This window comes from Mustela putorius, unplaced genomic scaffold (genome assembly GCF_011764305.1).
Source record: "Mustela putorius furo isolate JIRA1106 unplaced genomic scaffold, ASM1176430v1.1 tig00001130_pilon_pilon_pilon, whole genome shotgun sequence".
In the NCBI taxonomy this organism is placed as follows: Eukaryota; Metazoa; Chordata; class Mammalia; order Carnivora; family Mustelidae; genus Mustela; species Mustela putorius.
Genome location: NW_025421584.1, coordinates 2,502,545 through 2,518,953, shown reverse-complemented (window position 1 = coordinate 2,518,953; position 16,409 = coordinate 2,502,545). Strand labels below are relative to the sequence as shown.

The 16,409-nt window shown below is 43.9% G+C and overlaps 1 protein-coding gene across 1 annotated transcript in view; it reads right to left on the bottom strand.

Moving 5' to 3' along the window:
* LOC101670359 (mitochondrial poly(A) polymerase) overlaps positions 1-16,409 on the bottom strand; it is a 130,724-nt gene that overhangs the window by 576 nt on the left and 113,739 nt on the right. The window contains exon 12 of the transcript XR_006608805.1: positions 13,931-14,045. The gene's annotated coding sequence lies outside the window, so the exon portion shown is untranslated. The remainder of the gene's footprint in view (positions 1-13,930; positions 14,046-16,409) is intronic.

Here is a 16,409-nt window from a genome sequence, read left to right as displayed (position 1 = left end):
GATTACTCCCAGGGTACATGTGGGCCTGACACAGGATCTAATAGTTTTTGAGCATCTTAGTGCAATGAAGAGTTCTTTCTCTGGCTTTCAGAGTGATTTCCTCATCATTTTCCATTGGTTACTCCCTGGAGTCACCCTGACTATCCTCAGCGGGACAGCTAACTTCCAGATGTAGAAACACCCCTGGATGTGTTTTCATCTAATGTTGTTGAGCCCAATGAAAGATTATGACAACTTGAAACAAAAATGAAGCTTTCTTTAAGGCATGGCCACCGCACCGCCACACACGCAGCTGGAGTTTCCTGCTAACGTGATCCTTGAGTATCTGGAGGTCCTGGCCAACTGACAAAACAATTTGCTCATGATGGTGGCTTAATGACAAAGAGGAAATCTCTTATGGACTGCTGGAGCAGCAAAAAGTGTCCAAAGAACACAGCTTTGTGTTATCATAGCCACAGGGAACAAGAGGACTAAGGATACTTTTTATTTTCCACTGTGAATGCTCCAAAGATGACAAGTTCTACAGGAAATCCTGGGTCATATATATATATATATATATATATATATATATATATATAATTATATATTCATATATATAATTATTCATATATATAATTCATATATATATATATATATATGAATTAGAAGAAATAGATATATAAAATAGGAGGAATAAATATATTTCTACTGCTGACCCTATTTAGCTTTAATCAAGTCTTACATCATCAATGACCTTCTCCACAATGGAAAAAAAGAAAAACCCTGCACACAGCTTGCTTTTGATAGCATTTCCCAGTGCTCTCCAGGAGATAGGAAGCTACAGAAATGTTTGCACAAGCAGCAGCAGAGCAGAGAGTTAACAGGAGGCTTAGTGTTTCAGGGATTATTATTAATTTTTTTTTTATAGCTGAGATTAGTTCATTTTGGTTACCCCTTTGGTTTGATCAAAAGGTAAAGTTTTGGGCTGAGCAGCCAATCTCCACAAGCTGAAGATAAAGGACACAGTGAATTAATACTGCTCAAATGAGTATTTTCTAATCTCCTGTGAAATAAACTAAATTTATAAGCAAAAAATCATCGCAGGCTTATTTACTTCAGACCAGGCCTGAACAACTTCCATGACTTTTAAAATAATTTCATTGGTATTATCCACTTTTACCTGATGGGATGAATCTCTTGAACGCAGAATACAGACTCCCATGTTAGCCGAGTGTCCTGGACAGAGAGGTCCCTGCTGGCTTTGAAGAAGTCAGCTACTGTGTTGGGAGGGAGCCCTATGGCGGCTGACTATGGGCAGCTTCCAGAACTGCCAACAGCCCTCAGCTGACAGCCAACAAGAAAACTGGACTTCAGTCCTACAGCCATAAGGAACTGAATTCTGTGTGAACTCAGAAGAGGACCCAGAGCTCCAGAAAGGACAGTAGGCTGATGCCTCGATTACATTTCTCTATTACAAACCACAATGAACCACTGTCTACACAGAAGCAAGTGATTCTGAAGGGCCTATCACACAAAGGGGATTTTGTTAATAAATATTATTCCAAATTGCCCTCCAGGGCTGAACCATTTTACACTCCCACCATGACCAACCACTTTTGAGAATGCCCAGTCCCCGGACCCTTTCCCAGTACTTGATATGAACGTATCTGAGATTACTAATGAGGTTAAGCGTCTTTTCATGTATTTATTGGCCACTTGGTTTTCTCCTGTGAAACGCCTCTGTATCTTTTGCTTGCTTTTCTGTTGGATTATTTATTCTTTTTTATTGATTCATAGAAATTCATGATAAATTCTCAGTATCAACCCTTTTTCTATTGTATATATTGCAAACATATGATCTTTGCATATCAAAATCTATAGTGCCTTTTCCCCCTGAAATTTGTATATGGTCTTTTTTTTTTAATCACACAGATGTTTTAATTTTAACTTTATTAATTTTTATTGAATAATAAATTTACTTATTAAGTGTGATTAATCAATAATTAGTTTTGATTTCGGGTTCTTTTCACAGCCTTCCTACTCCCCCAAGATTATAAAAAAAGAATCTCCTGTATGGTCTTACAATATTTTTATAATTTTGTCCTTATGGCTTTACTTCTATCCCACCTGGAATTTCATTCTGCGTCACCCACGCCGCCACCCGCCCCAATCTGGCATCCACCTCACCGTTCACCTGATGTGGCTTTGTGCAGGATCTCTAGGAGTCTCGACATTGCAGCACTGAAAAGTCAGCTCAGTGGCCTTGTTTTTTTTTTTTTTTTTTTTTTTTTTTTTTTTCCTGAGCAGCACTGATAGGGGTTGAGCACAGTTGTTTCTCAAACACCTCCCTCCCTCGGCCTCTGGGACCGAACACTTTCCTACATTTCCCCTCATCTCCTGGCCTTTCCCGGCTTCCTTTGTTGGCTGGTTTTCCTCCTTTCTTGAAATGTTGGTATTTCTCAAGGTCTAGTTCTGAGTGTCTTCTCTGTCACTCCCTCAGAGACATTTTATATAATCTCGGTAATGATTCCTTAATTACATCTCTAGCCTAGATGTCTCCCCTGAGCCGCAGCTTTGTGCACTCAGATCCTCACCTGACATTTCTGTTTGGATAATCCACAGCCATCTCAGACTTGCCATGTTCAAGACGGAACTCTTGAGTCTCACCCCTCCCGACCCCACCCCCAAGCCTGTTTTCTCTCTAGGCTTCGTCACTATCTACTCCTTTGGCTCAAACCAAGGCATCATCCTTGGTTGTTCCATTTCTTCCACCACCATAGCCAATCAGTCCATGAGTCCTGTCAACTTTATCTACCAAAAAAAGTCTTGACCTGATCTGCGGCCCTTCATCTCCACCAGCAACCCCCCGCCCCAGGCCCCTGTTAGTCCTCACTCTCGCTTCTGCAGGAGCTTCCGAGCTCCCATTCTCCCCCTCCATGCCGGAGTGTCTCCTTCTACAAAGCAGGTTGTTCTAATTCCTGCTTTAAACTTCTCAGTGGCTTCTCATTGTGCTTAGAACAATCCCAACAACTGTCCAAGGTCACTAAGACCTGGGGACGCCTGGACCCTGACTCTCCCCATCATTTCGGGCCACTCATCTCCTTGCTCGTGGGTCCTCCTCAGATCTCTGAATAAACCTGGATCTTCACCTCCGCAGGGCTGTTTTATTTCCTGGGGCCGCTGTCATGCAGGACCGCAAACTTGGTGGCTTACCACGACAGAAATCTCTTCTCTTGAAGTTCTTGGGGCCAGAAATGCAAAATCGAGTATTTTTACTGATGAGAAACTGGGGCTTAGAAAAGGCCCCGTGGCTGAAGGAACCACTGCCCATCTCGCACTCTCAAAACTAAGTATCCACAATAATCACTTTCCAAGGAAATAATCACATTCCAAGGACAAAGATGAGAAAAAAGTTCCAGTGAAGCTGCTAGACTCTGTAACAGATGGAAAACAGCTCCATGACTACAGAGCAGGTCATGGAAATAACCGCAAAGCTGGGTCTGTGGATGTGTCGTGTTGATGTTTATACAGAACGAGAATTTAAGATCTAGAAGCTAGGGCAGATCTTTATGCATCGTCTCATGGGAGGAGGATTTCCTTAGACATGTTTGAACGCCCAGTTCTGTGTTTCACTCAGAGTTTTGTCTGTCCCTAAGGCTTTTAAAACAACCAAAGAAAGGGATTATAACTATTTATGACTCTGCCTACCAAACCCGGCTGGGCTTGACCTTCTTGCCGGGAAGGGCCCTGAGCATTTGCACTTCCCTCTCCTTGCGGCTGCTTTGAAAAGGTCTGCTTTTCTTCTCAGAGGCGTTTGGGATTTGGACAGGCACACACTTTGGCGTTATCTCCTCTTTAGCAGATAATTCAAGGATTAATTTATCTCTGTAAACACAGGGATGCTCGAGGGACAGCTAATCACTCCCCAGGAGATTGGGAAAAACCTCAGAGGAGAAAAAGAAGGCCTTCCAGGCCTCCCCCACCCAGTAAACAGCACACAGCTGGAGCATCCCGAGAGGTTCTGGGCTGCGTGTATCAGCCAGTGCCACTGGGATTACTAGGAGGGCTCCTCGGGGACTGTTTCTACTCTCCCTCATAGCAGAATTGGAGCAAACCGCAATGTCCGTCACCATGCATAGCTGGAGAATGTGCTTCTGTGGTTCCCCACGGCCCCTTCCCACCTCTCACCCTCAGCCTTCCAGGGCAAAAATGACTCCACCAGCCGGGGACCTAGGGGAGCCCTGCAGAGGTTTCTGTCCAGCCCAGTCTTCCAAATCCCAAGGAGAGCTGGTGGCCAACCTTTTCATCTCCTTTTTAGATCTTTAGTCTTCAGACTTCCACATCCTCCCACTTTCTAGCCGGCCTCTGGCCCTACTGCTACATTTAAGGGTTCCTGCTGGCTCAGCAGGTAGAGGCTTCAGACACAGTAAGAGTTCAGTGGGTGTGGGGAATTTCGGGTCAATGGAATCAAGCCTTTCTTGCCCACAAGGCTCTCTGAGCCTCCAACCATCTCATTTATGTGTTAGATCTTCAAGAGATGCGTGGCATGTATGGTATATAGGATTCCCCAAATGTGTGTGTTCGCAGCACCCCCGTTATCATACAGGCTCCTACTGATGCGTGGGACACAAGCAGGGAAACCCCGCGCTGGCTACCTGGCCCTATGCTCAGCAGGATGAGGAGAGAGGGAAGGGCAGTATTGACTGCAAGTCTGTGTGTGTGTGAAGAGCCGTGTGTGCCTTCTGCAGGCCTGGGGGTCAGTGTCCATAAGTCCCTCAGCAAGGTGGGTCTTGTCCAGGCCCCCCCTTAGATGAAAGAGGACATCATTTGCAGTCCTAGGAAGGTCCAAACAGTTAAAACATCATGAGAGTCCCAATAATCAAACTTCCCCCAAAGAATATTTTTATGATCATTCGTTTAGAAGAATCAGGCCATTGTACAGAATGTGGAACAATCCTCTGGGGGGTGTGGTGCATGGCAGTGGTGTGCTCTGCCTGCTGGGCCATGAAGGACCAGTCAGTGAGGTCGTGGTGGCCTTGGCCATGAGATGAGGACAGAGTGGGGGTGGGGCACCCATGGACACCCCACAGATGACTCAGTCAGAAGACACTTTGTGCTGTGAAAAAGCTCTGAAATTCATAGAACAAAGGTCATTTGCAATTGAATAGGGGTACTGCAGATTTGCAGACTAAAAGGAGAAATTCGGGAAAAAAAGGAATGGCCGAAACCAACCAGGCCTCTTGGGGGCCATGAACAGGTTGGCAACGTCAAAGGAAAGGAGCAGGTAGATGGATTTCTGCATTTTGAAAAGAGAAATTGATAAACTGTATTATTGCTTTAAAAAAAAAAAAAACCTTTTGATTTTAAGTTTTTAGAGTTCTAGAAACATTGCAAAGATAATACACGGCCCCATACGTCCATACCCAGTTTACCTAATTGTTAACATTTGTCACCATCAGTGAACAGTGTTGTTCCATCATTAGCTGAAGTCCAGGTTTAATCAGATTTCTTTAGTCTTTACCTAAAGTCCTCTTTCTGTTCCAGGATCCCATCCAAGATACCAAATCATATTTCTTAGTTATGTCTACGGTGACCGCTGCTGACTGGGATATTTGCCGGACATTCCTTGTTTGGGATGATCTTGACAGTTTTGAAGAGTACAGGTCAAGTATTTTAAAGAGTGCTCTTTTTTTTTTTTTTTTTTTGACTTGGCCTGCTGTTTTTTTTTTTTTGTTTTTTTTCCATGGTTAGATAGGGGTCTGGGTTTTAGGAGGAAGACCACAGAGATACAGTGCCAGTCTCATTACATCATATCAAGGGCACAAACTGACAACATGATTTATGTTGCTGTTGACCTTGACCACCTGGCTGAAGTACTGTTTATCAGATCTCTCCACGGTAAAGTTATTCTTGCTGCCTCCCCCGTCCGCACTGCACCCCTGCGAGGAGGTCACTGTGCGCAACCCACACTTAAGGAATAGGAGTCAGGCTTCCCCTCCAGGAGGGAGTGTCTGTGAACGTACTGGGGGTTTTTCTGCACAGGAGATGTGTCTCATCCCCTCCATCTAAACATGTGTAATGTACTCAGTCACTAATTTGTCTCAGGATAGACTCGTGGATGTTTATATTATACTTTGTACAAATATGTGTAAATGACCTTATATTACTTATTTTGTTGTTCAAATTATTCTAGCTTGGCATCCTAGGGCTCTCTTTCCTTGGTTCCTGTGTCTCTTGGATGTGCCTCCACTTCTATGTGTGTGTGTGTGGTTTTTAAACTTGTTTTGGTGTTTTGTTGTTTGAGCCTGTCCTTGCTTTTTTTTTTTTAAACAGACTCTTTTATTTATTTATTTATTTTTTAAAAGAAGAGCCTGTCCTTGCTTTTTAACCCACAAAATGCTCTAGGCTCATCTTGTATATTTCCTAACACTCTCCTCCCTAGAAACAGCCATTTTTCTAAGAAATCCTGTTCCCTTCTATTAGACAATGGTATGAGAAACCAAGGCTAGATCTTGGCTGTGTACACCTGCTATTACTAGGGAGTCCTTCATTCCAGGCCCTCCCAGCAAATGGAGCAAATAAATGCATGTGTATGTAGCCTCCTGTATCAAAATTAAGCTAAACCTGAATTCCCGCTGAGGTCTCCACCTCTAACCCAGTACCACATGGACTTATTCTAGCCCTCTCTATTTGTCGATAACCTTAAAATTCAACATGGGCCCCCACCATCTGCCTTATATTTACTTCATGACTCAGTTCCAGTTTACATACCTAGTGGTGTCAGAGTTCTGAACCCATATCCCCATGGAGGACAACTCTACCAACCAAATTTCAAGAATTACAAGCAGTCCCTTCTGTCTTGGGTCTTACCGTCTCCACTCATTTCCAAAGTTCCACCATCGAAAACTTTTCTGCCCTCCCCTTCGGTGGCGGCATGCCTACATTCCAAACTGGGACCCCCTGCTTCCTAAATGATTTCTTAAAAGCTCTACTGACATTAAAGTTAACTCTGTGCTGTGAAGTCCTATGGGTTTTGCCACATGCGTAGGGTAATGTACCTACCATTACTGAATGGTTTCACCATCCTAAAAAGCAGAAACACGGAAACAGTCTAAGTGTCCACTGATGGACAAATGAATGAAGAAGCTGTACAAGAGTATTACTCAGGGGCGCCTGGGTGGCTCAGTGGTTAAGCCTCTGCCTTCGGCTCAGGTCATGATCTCAGTGTCCTGGGATCGAGCCCCGCATGGGCTCTCTGCTTGGTGAGGAGCCTGCTTCCCCCCTTCTCTCTCTGCCTGCCTCTCTGCCTACTTGTGATCTCTGTCAAATAAATAAATAATATCTTAAAAAAAAAAAAAAAAAACAAGAGTATTACTCAGCCTTAAACAATGAGGAAATCCTGCCATTTGCAACAATGTGGATGGACCTGGAGGGCATCATGCTAAGTGAAGTAAGTCAGACAGAGAAAGACAAATACTGTACGATCCCACCTATGTGCGGAATCCAAAACACACAAGCAAATTCATAGAAAGGGACCAGATTTGTGGTTATTAAAGGGGGGGGCACACGGAAGGAGGGAGGAGGGTGAACCAGAGGAAGGTACAAACTCCCAGCTGTCAGGCGACTCAGTACTAGGGATGAAATGTACAAATGGTGACCGTAGCTAATGCTTCTGTGTGTTAGCACAGGAAAGTTGTTAAGAGAATAGATCTCAAGTATTCTCATCACAAGGGGAAAGAAAAAAAAAATATATATAGTACCTATATGAGACGATATATGTTAACTTATAGTGGTGACCATTTTACTATACATATTAGAGCATTGTGCTGTACTCCCTAAATTTATACAGTGTAGTAGCCAATTAAATCTCAATAAAACTGTAACATAATGTCTTTATAAGGCATGGAATATTGTATGCTTCTGGGCTGCCATTTGTGTCAAAAATTAAAGGAGTGAGTAAGGAAAAAAAAAATCCCTGTGCTTTGCCTATGGTACCTGGTATTTTGATGGGTTTTCCCATTTTCAAGTGAGCAAATATTGTAGATGAATGCCAAATAATGATACAGATGTAATCTTTACTTGTGTACATAGTATAGTTATAATAAGTAAAAGACTTTTAAAAATACTATTATTATAAAATGTCTATTTTGTACCATGCCTTCTGTAACATATTAGGTAAGATACGACATAAAAACAAAAACAAAACCAACAAACCAACATTTTCTTTTAGATCATTGTGCACTTTCAGGGTAGAGAAAGCTTCATTCTAGAAATTCCACTACTCTTGAAGAGGTCAGAGCCTGGCCATGGCCAGGGAGCAGTGAACACTGCATGCAGTAAACAGCAGAGCTAGTGTTTGAATGCGGGTCCAAGTTTCCTCTGTACCAAGTGGCCTTCCAGAATTTGCATAAATCTGTGGGCTTTAAAACTTGGCAAGGACCTTTTTTTGCACTGTGACCAACTCTCGGCCCTCCCCATTTTTGAAGCCTAAATTATGTTTATTTACAAACTCAAAGTTTTACAGCAAAGGTATTACTCTGCCCTCTCCGCTGCCAAGATTCAGAGCAAAATGCAAAGGCTAATTTATCTACCCCATGCTTGCAGTCATGTGCTATTTTTCATGGACTACAGCTTTATGATCTCCAGAGCGAATCTCACGGAGGTAAAACTTTTATGACTTACATTAATTCAGTGTCCTCGGCTGTCATGTTCCTCAACTTGCTGTCAAGACACAGAAGTATATTTTTAGTATATTTCTAAGGGAAGCAGAGTGAGGACTTATCAGGCAAAATTTATAGCAAGATTTCCTGAAACGCTTAAACAGGTGGATTCTGCTAGGCACCCACGAGGACACATGCACAAACACAAGGCCTTCTACGTAAGCAGGACAGGAGATCATTTCTCTGGGAAAGGACACACGTTACAAGAACATCCTTTTGCATGTATCTTATTATGATTCCCAGGGCTGAGTTTCCTCTTTGGGCGTCACTTCAGGCTGCACTGGGCAGGGCACAAGGAAAAGCATGCTTTGTTAGTAGGGAAGAGAGGAAACTAGAGAAGGGGGAAGAGGAGCGAGCAGAAAGGGAAGGAGGAAGGAAGAAAGGATGAGGGACACAGGGAGACAGTCAAGACCGTTCGCAGGTACTTGTGTTTCAGGTAATGGGCTGGCTGTTTTGCATACAATTTTCCACCGATTTCTCCCAGCAACGTGGCTAAGAGGATGACCAAAGTAACATCCGTGATGCTAAAGAGATGGGGTAGGGATGGGAAATGGATGGAGAAAATCAGGAAAAAAAATTCCCGTAAGTAAAGAAGCCGGAAGAAAGATCCTCATCAGGTAGCCAACCGTTCCTCACAGTGCGACATTTTTTAAAAATATAAACTCATTAAAATTTTCTGTCTGTAACATATCCTCTGCTGATCATAAATAATAAATGTGTAACTTTATTACCGTATTATTAGTCATTAACCCTGAACACACCCAGAGCCCTGGGCTCTTTTGCCTTCATAGGATCTTCCTCTGTTAAAAAAAAAAATAAATCAAATAAAAATCATGTTTTATGACTCTACGGATAAAAAGATGAATATGTTAATATTATCTATTGAAACATCTTCTTTGGCTTAAAAGTTCATCTTTTTTTTTTTTTTTTTTTTTTTTTTTTTCCTTCTGGCTTGCAGAGAAAGTAAGACATTCTTACGGGTCCCTGAAAGTAGTAAGGGAGGCATCAACCCGGTCCCCACCGAGCTGAGTGCGTGAGTTCGCCGGGACAAGATCCTTTGTCAACTACCGAGCGCTCCCCCCCTCACCACCTGGTTCCCGGGTTCTGATTCCTGGGGTGCGGGGTCAATGCTGTGTGAGGCAAAGGTGTGACTCTGCGTTGTTTAGTGCCTGCCAGGAGCTGAATTCAATGGATCTACACCTACAAGGTCTTTTCTTAAATATCAGTTGAAATCGTGGGCCCACCGATCTTGCAGGGTTTTCAAAAGCAGCCCTTGTGGGATTGAAGAGGAACGGCATTTGCTCAGAAAGACAAGTCCTGCGCATGCTCAGTCCAGCGTGGTGCCCGCCACCCCCCGCCCCTCAGCTCCATCCTCTGCCCAGAGCGGAGCAAAGTGACCTAAAGGACATAGGGTATCAGGAGCAGAGCTGTGTCATTCTTTCCTCCTAGAAGATTCTGGGGGCACAGGCATTTAAAAAACAAAACAAAGATAAGGTAAGATAAGATAAGAACAAGCAAATTCCAGAGATTCCCCTTTCCTTCCTGAGAATTAAATACTGTTCCCCAGAGTCTTTCATAGTTTTTGGTATTAGTTATTAGGACAGTCTTTTTTTTTTTCTGTAAGATTTTATTTTATTTTTTTATTTTATTATTATTTTTGACAGAGAGAGTGAGAGAGAGCATCAGCATGGAGAGCAGGACTGCTGAGCAAGAAGTCTGGTGTGAGACTTGATCCCAGGAACCCTGGGATCATGACCCAAGCCGAAGGCGGAAGCTTAACTGACTGAGCCACTCAGGCGCCCCATAGGACAGCCTTCAGAATAACGCAAAGCATGTGTTTACCAAATTGATCTATCATTACTTTTTTTAAAATCGAGTCCCTTAGAGAAGTTCCCAGAAGAACCTTAGCATGCATTATTTTTTAAAGGAATAAACCTTCTCTAATGCAGCCCTTCTGTGGGCTGGGGCCCAGGCCTGGGGGAGGGGCGGGGTGCGGACTGGGGAGTGTACAGGGAGTTCCCTTAAAAGCCAACACACCAGGGAAGTACCTTGGGGGTTTTTTTTTTTTGTTCGTTTGTTTTTCATTTGAACCGCCTGTTTCTAGACCACATCTCCCAGATCTTTGCATGACTCATGTCTTATCTATAAGGTCTAGCACAACTATTCCCCTTAGAAAGAGAACTTTCCTGACCACCCTACTGTTCTTTATGCCACCTCCCTATTTTATTTTCCCGGCAGTACACGTAATCATCAGAAATTATTCCAATTTGTTGATTGGTGGTTGGTTCACTTGCTTGTTGTTTATCTTCCACTATTGGAATTTAAGTTCCATGAGAGCACTTTCATTTTTTGTTCACTGCTGGATTTCCAGGGTTGAGAATCATGTTTGGTGAATGAATGAATGACTGATTGAATGAACGAATGAAGGAATGAGTGAATTTGAATTCACCCACCACTGAACTCACAGCCCAGTAGAAACAGATTTCTGAATATTTTCAGGGAGGTAACACGTAACTGGATCACAGGCTGTTGGAGCTGGAGTCGTCTGACCCTGCTCACGAATCTTACAGATGAAGACGGCGTGGTGGCCGAGAGAGGTTAAGTATTGCCCACAGCAGAGCCGCTCGGAGGTTCAGCCCCAGCTGTTTCCAATTCCTGAGGCAGGCCTCAAACCACAATTTTAAAATAAAGGCCCATGAAAATCAGACAGAGTACCAACCAAAGTCGTCTTCTCTAAGATAAATAACAGTCTTCTCTCACGCAGCTGATATTAATCAAGGCAAGACCATCTGAACATCAAAAACAAACAAGCATCTCTCTTTTTTGGAGCTCTCGGCTGAAGCCAGTGATGGTCCTCATTCCTGCCCTTGGCCCCCCAAGAGCCCTTGCTCCAGACTGGAAACAATGAATAGAGCTCAGATGTACTCGGAGTTTGCCCTGTCTCGAGCAGTATGTGAAGTGTTTCATACTCTTCATCTCCAGGAGGGAGATAACCTTCTCCCCATTTTTTGGAGGGGAATTGAGGCTTAAAGATGTTAGACAACCAGCCTGAATTCACACAGCTGATAATCATGGAGCTGGGGGTGTGATCTCAGGCTGCCTGGTTTCACAATTTGGATTAAAAGATTCCCTTTTAGGGCGCCTGGGTGGCTCAGTGGGTTAAGCCGCTGCCTTCAGCTCAGGTCATGATCTCAGGGTCCTGGGATCGAGTCCCATATCGGGCTCTCTGCTGAGCAGGGAGCCTGCTTCCCTCTCTCTCTCTCTCTCTCTCTGCCTGCCTCTCCATCTGCTTGTGATATTTCTCTGTCAAATAAATAAATAAAATCTTTAAAAAAAAAAAGATTCCCTTTTAATTTAACAAAAAATTTTTTTGAATGGATAATACATTCACGGTGCTCAAAGTTCAAAAACTATGTAAAAGTTTTCTTTAAAAACTCCTAACTCCCTTCTACTCATAGCATAGCTTCCCACCTTCCCTTCCCATAGATAACATAATACGTTTCTTGAGGATCCTTCTAGAGATATTTTACGCATATAAAAGTCAATAGAATGTGTGTGAATGTGCACGCATGTGTATATTCTTTCGTAAATGTTTGCTCTTGTAAATGCTGAACATATATAAAAGTGGGCACAAATCCTATAATGGAACCCCCCTGTTCCCACCTCCCGCTTCCAGTAGTATCAGCACAATAAGACCTTTGTTTCAACCACACCCACCTGTCCCTTCCCAGATATCCCGGCATTTCACCCATGAAGATTTCGGGGCGTATGTCTAAAAGAAGACTATTAAAATATAACCAAAATACAATAATCACACCTAACAGTCAACAAAAATCCCTTTATATTAAAAAATGTCCAGTTAGTATTCAAATGTCCAATTGCTTCATAAATGCCTTAAATTTTCAGAAACTTACTTATTTAAATTTATTGCTAGGCCTTTTAAGTCTCTTTTAATCTCCAGATTCTCCCTCTACTTTCCTTCTTTTATACTCCTTGCAATTTATTTGTTGGAGAAAGCCTTTGTTCACTCTATAAAATTTCCAACCGTCTGTATTAGGTAAAAGGGAAAATTTTTTATGGTAACAGAGAACTCATACTCTGTACGTTTTCACTTAACAGACTTCATCAATCTGTTGACTAAATACTTATTGCGCACCTAACACTTTTCTAAATACTGGAAATAGAACGGTAACCAAAACATACACACACACAAAGAAAACAGCTCCCTTCATGGAGCTTACATTCTACTGGATTGAGACAGGCCAACATAGACAAATACGTCTACACAAACCTGGACTACCACTTTTATCGGAAGAATAAAGCAGAGAAGAGGAGAGAGGCTGTGTGAGAGCTACCATTTGAAACAAATGAGGCCAGGAAAGCCTCACCAAGAAGATAGCATTGGAGCAAATTCTAGAAGCAGGTGAGAAGCCGAGTCTTGGGGCTGTGTGGGGGAGGGGCATCACAGGTGGAGGTGGGGCAAGTGCAGGTCTCTATACACACCAGGGAAACCGGCCCTCGGACCCTGAGCTGCAAACGTCTTTCGCTCAGTTCACCTTTCCTCTTTTCCTTTTTATTTGGTGATTCTTACCATTTAGAAAATGTTGACTTTTAGAAATATAGTCCTATTTAAATCTTCTCTTTCTTGGCTTCCTGGGCTTTGCGTCAGAGTTAGAAAAAGCTTGGGTTTTTAGTCACCAGGTGAGTTCACTAGCCAAGATTCCGGGGGTTTAACTACACTTATAAATAACCACAGAATCTCAGTGCTTTAACATCGCAGAGCTAATTTCTCCCTCACACCGTATGTCCAGTGCAGACCAGCTCAGCTTCCTGTTACCCCAGGACCCAACCAGCAAGTACACGCAAGATGACTGCATCAGGAGAAGGACCCCTGGTAAATTCCACAGTGGTGCTTGAGGCTTTGCTCACACGTCATTGGCCGGAGTGAGACCTGTGGTCCACCTGAGTACCATGTGGTGGGGCAGTGTGTCGCAGGTGAGCCCATGACAAGGGAACATGCTCCGACAGCCCTGATGACCACCACGGGATCCTTCTCCCTTGTGAGAGTCCAGGCGAAGAATGGCTTTTCGATTAACCCCAATTTTGTGACTTTCCCTAACATATTCACAAGCAAAGTAACCCAATCCAGACATAATAGTAGATCCGTGTGACTGGTTTATGTGGTCAGTTTGAGTATCTGTAGGGAGAGATGTTTAGACAGCAGTGCTCACCCACAAATCTCTGCAGCATCCACTGTCCTCCAGCGGGCGAAGGTTCTATCCCCACTTCGGGAGCCGAGATGACACTGTTGTCCACGGGCTAGGTTAGCCCTTTTGGGTGCAACATCTGGAACAAATGCATAAAATACTGCTGGTCACTTTCAGATCAAAATAAATAGCCTGTATCCTACAGACCCAGAGAAAGGTGCTGTTTGTTTAGAGAGTGAGTTTTTTGCAGATTTCGTGAGGCCAAAGGATCTTGGAACCTTCAACATAAACAAATGAGGAAACTAAAATAAACCCTCATGGAGCAGAAGAGATAGGGACATTTTCTTCAGCATGAATCATGAGCTAATTATTGTTCCCAAAAATGTAAACCAAATTAATTCATGCTCAGTCAGCAGCTAGAGAACAGGAGGGAACCAGTACCTGCCTTGTGTTCCAGTGCGGAGCACTGTTTGCTGGAATACAGACTCTCTCAAGCTACTTCAGGTTACGGGAGCCTCTTCTGAGGCTCTCCATGAGTAATGAGATCAAGAGGGACCTCATGGGAACCCGAGTCCGGAAACCAGCAGGCACACAGACATCTGACGTGAGCCCAGGATTTCCGCAGCAGCAGGAACGGGGTTCTACATAAAAGAACCTCTGAGGCCGAGTGGGGCTCTGACGGTTAGGGCTGGTGCCCTGCCGGGACCGATCACAGCGGGTATCCCCTTCCTATCCTGTAATCGAGCGCTAACAGGTCAGGATGTATGGTGGTAACAGAGTCAACCCAAGCGCCAGTAGTCTTCGAGAATCCAGGCCATGTGCTGCCCCCCTGAAGGGGTAGGGACTGGAAGGGCAGAGAGGTCCAACGGCTATGTCTCACCTTGTTACAACATCATAGCATGAAAAAGACCAACCCCAGTTTTGGATTAGCCGGTTTCAAGAAGACGAAAAAATAATAATGATAAAGAAACTGTGACAGATGGCATTATTGGATCCTTTATTACAGGTATTTGCTGTTTCCTACTTTTAGATTCAACCCCAGAAGGACCCGCCTTTGGGGACCCTTCCTCATGGGAGGACCCTACACGTTGCTCATGGAGTTCGGGTTTCACCATGGGGGGCACCTTTTTCTGATGGAATTCACACATTGTCTGAACAGATGTTTTAAGGGTCACTGCATGGTCCAGCCACTGCTTTGTTGCCTTTGTCACAGGACTAAGATACAGGCTTCTCGGTCAGCAGGATCACAGAACAAGGAATACAGAGTGAATGTCGATGCACTGCCAATATGTACACGAGCAAGAAATATTTGATATCGTAAGGCACTAGGATTGAGGAGGTCTCTATTAGTGCAACACAGTTTAGCTTAAGCTGATGGATACAGACATCAGGACCAGAAATGCGGTGCTGATCTAGTAAAAACCCCAGGACAGGGGCACCTGGGTGGCTCAGTGGGTTAAGCCGCTGCCTTCAGCTCAGGTCATGATCCCAGGGTCCTGGGCTCGAGTCCCTCGTCGGGCTCTCTGCTCAGCAGGGAGCCTGCTTCCTCCTCTCTCTCTGCCTGCCTCTCTGCCTACTTGTGATTTCTGTCTGTCAAAAAAAAAAAAAAAAAAAAAAAAACCCAGGACACATAGCATGTTGCCCGAAACAAGTTGTTGCCTACACAAAGAAAAATGCACCAAACCAACGTGTGGTTTTAGTTAAGAAGTAGAGAAACAAAACATCCGTACCGTGAGTTGGCTTTTATTGCCTGCATTTGACAAGCAACTGCAAGACAGAGAGAAACTTCCCAAAGATTTCCATTTGAAAGCAGAATCAAGATATGGCCAGTCCAGCTGTCCCGAAGCTAGCCATCAGAACTGGGCTGGGGAGGGTGATGAGGTAAGAACTAGGTGAAAGCTGTTTCAGAAGTCATTCATCTCCAAATCCCTAGTTCAGTCTCTGCCCCTGTGCCACTCCTTCCTCATCTCCCCGGAGAGGGTAAAACAGAAGTTCCCGGGGCTGAAAGACGTCCATCCCTGTTGTGGGTACAGGTACAATATGCGTCCTGAATGCTTCATGCAGACACATCTCAGCCCCTTTCTTCCATTCCGCCCGTGGAACACAGATGGCCAGACTCAGTCTGCAGCCAGGGGATGGAAAGACTCTCTATGGAGAATCTTACGAGCCCAAGAGGAAAGCTCCTAAGATACTGACACCAGGGGTCCCCCGACAAATGGTCCCTCTAGGTCACATCATAGTGTGAAAACCAACAAGTCCCCATCATGAACTTGGAGCTTCTAATCAGCCTTTCATTCCTCAACTCAAATTGTGCAGGCCAGGATGGACCCACAAACGCATGCACAATTAATACCATCTGACCAATAGGGAAGATTTTCATTCGTGACATGAAAAATGGGTTTTTTGGAAGAAGACTCATTCAGAGCTCACAGAACAGATCTCGGAAATTCAAAATACAATTGCAGAAGCAACAATACCAAGCTAGATGGAAGTTAAATTTGAT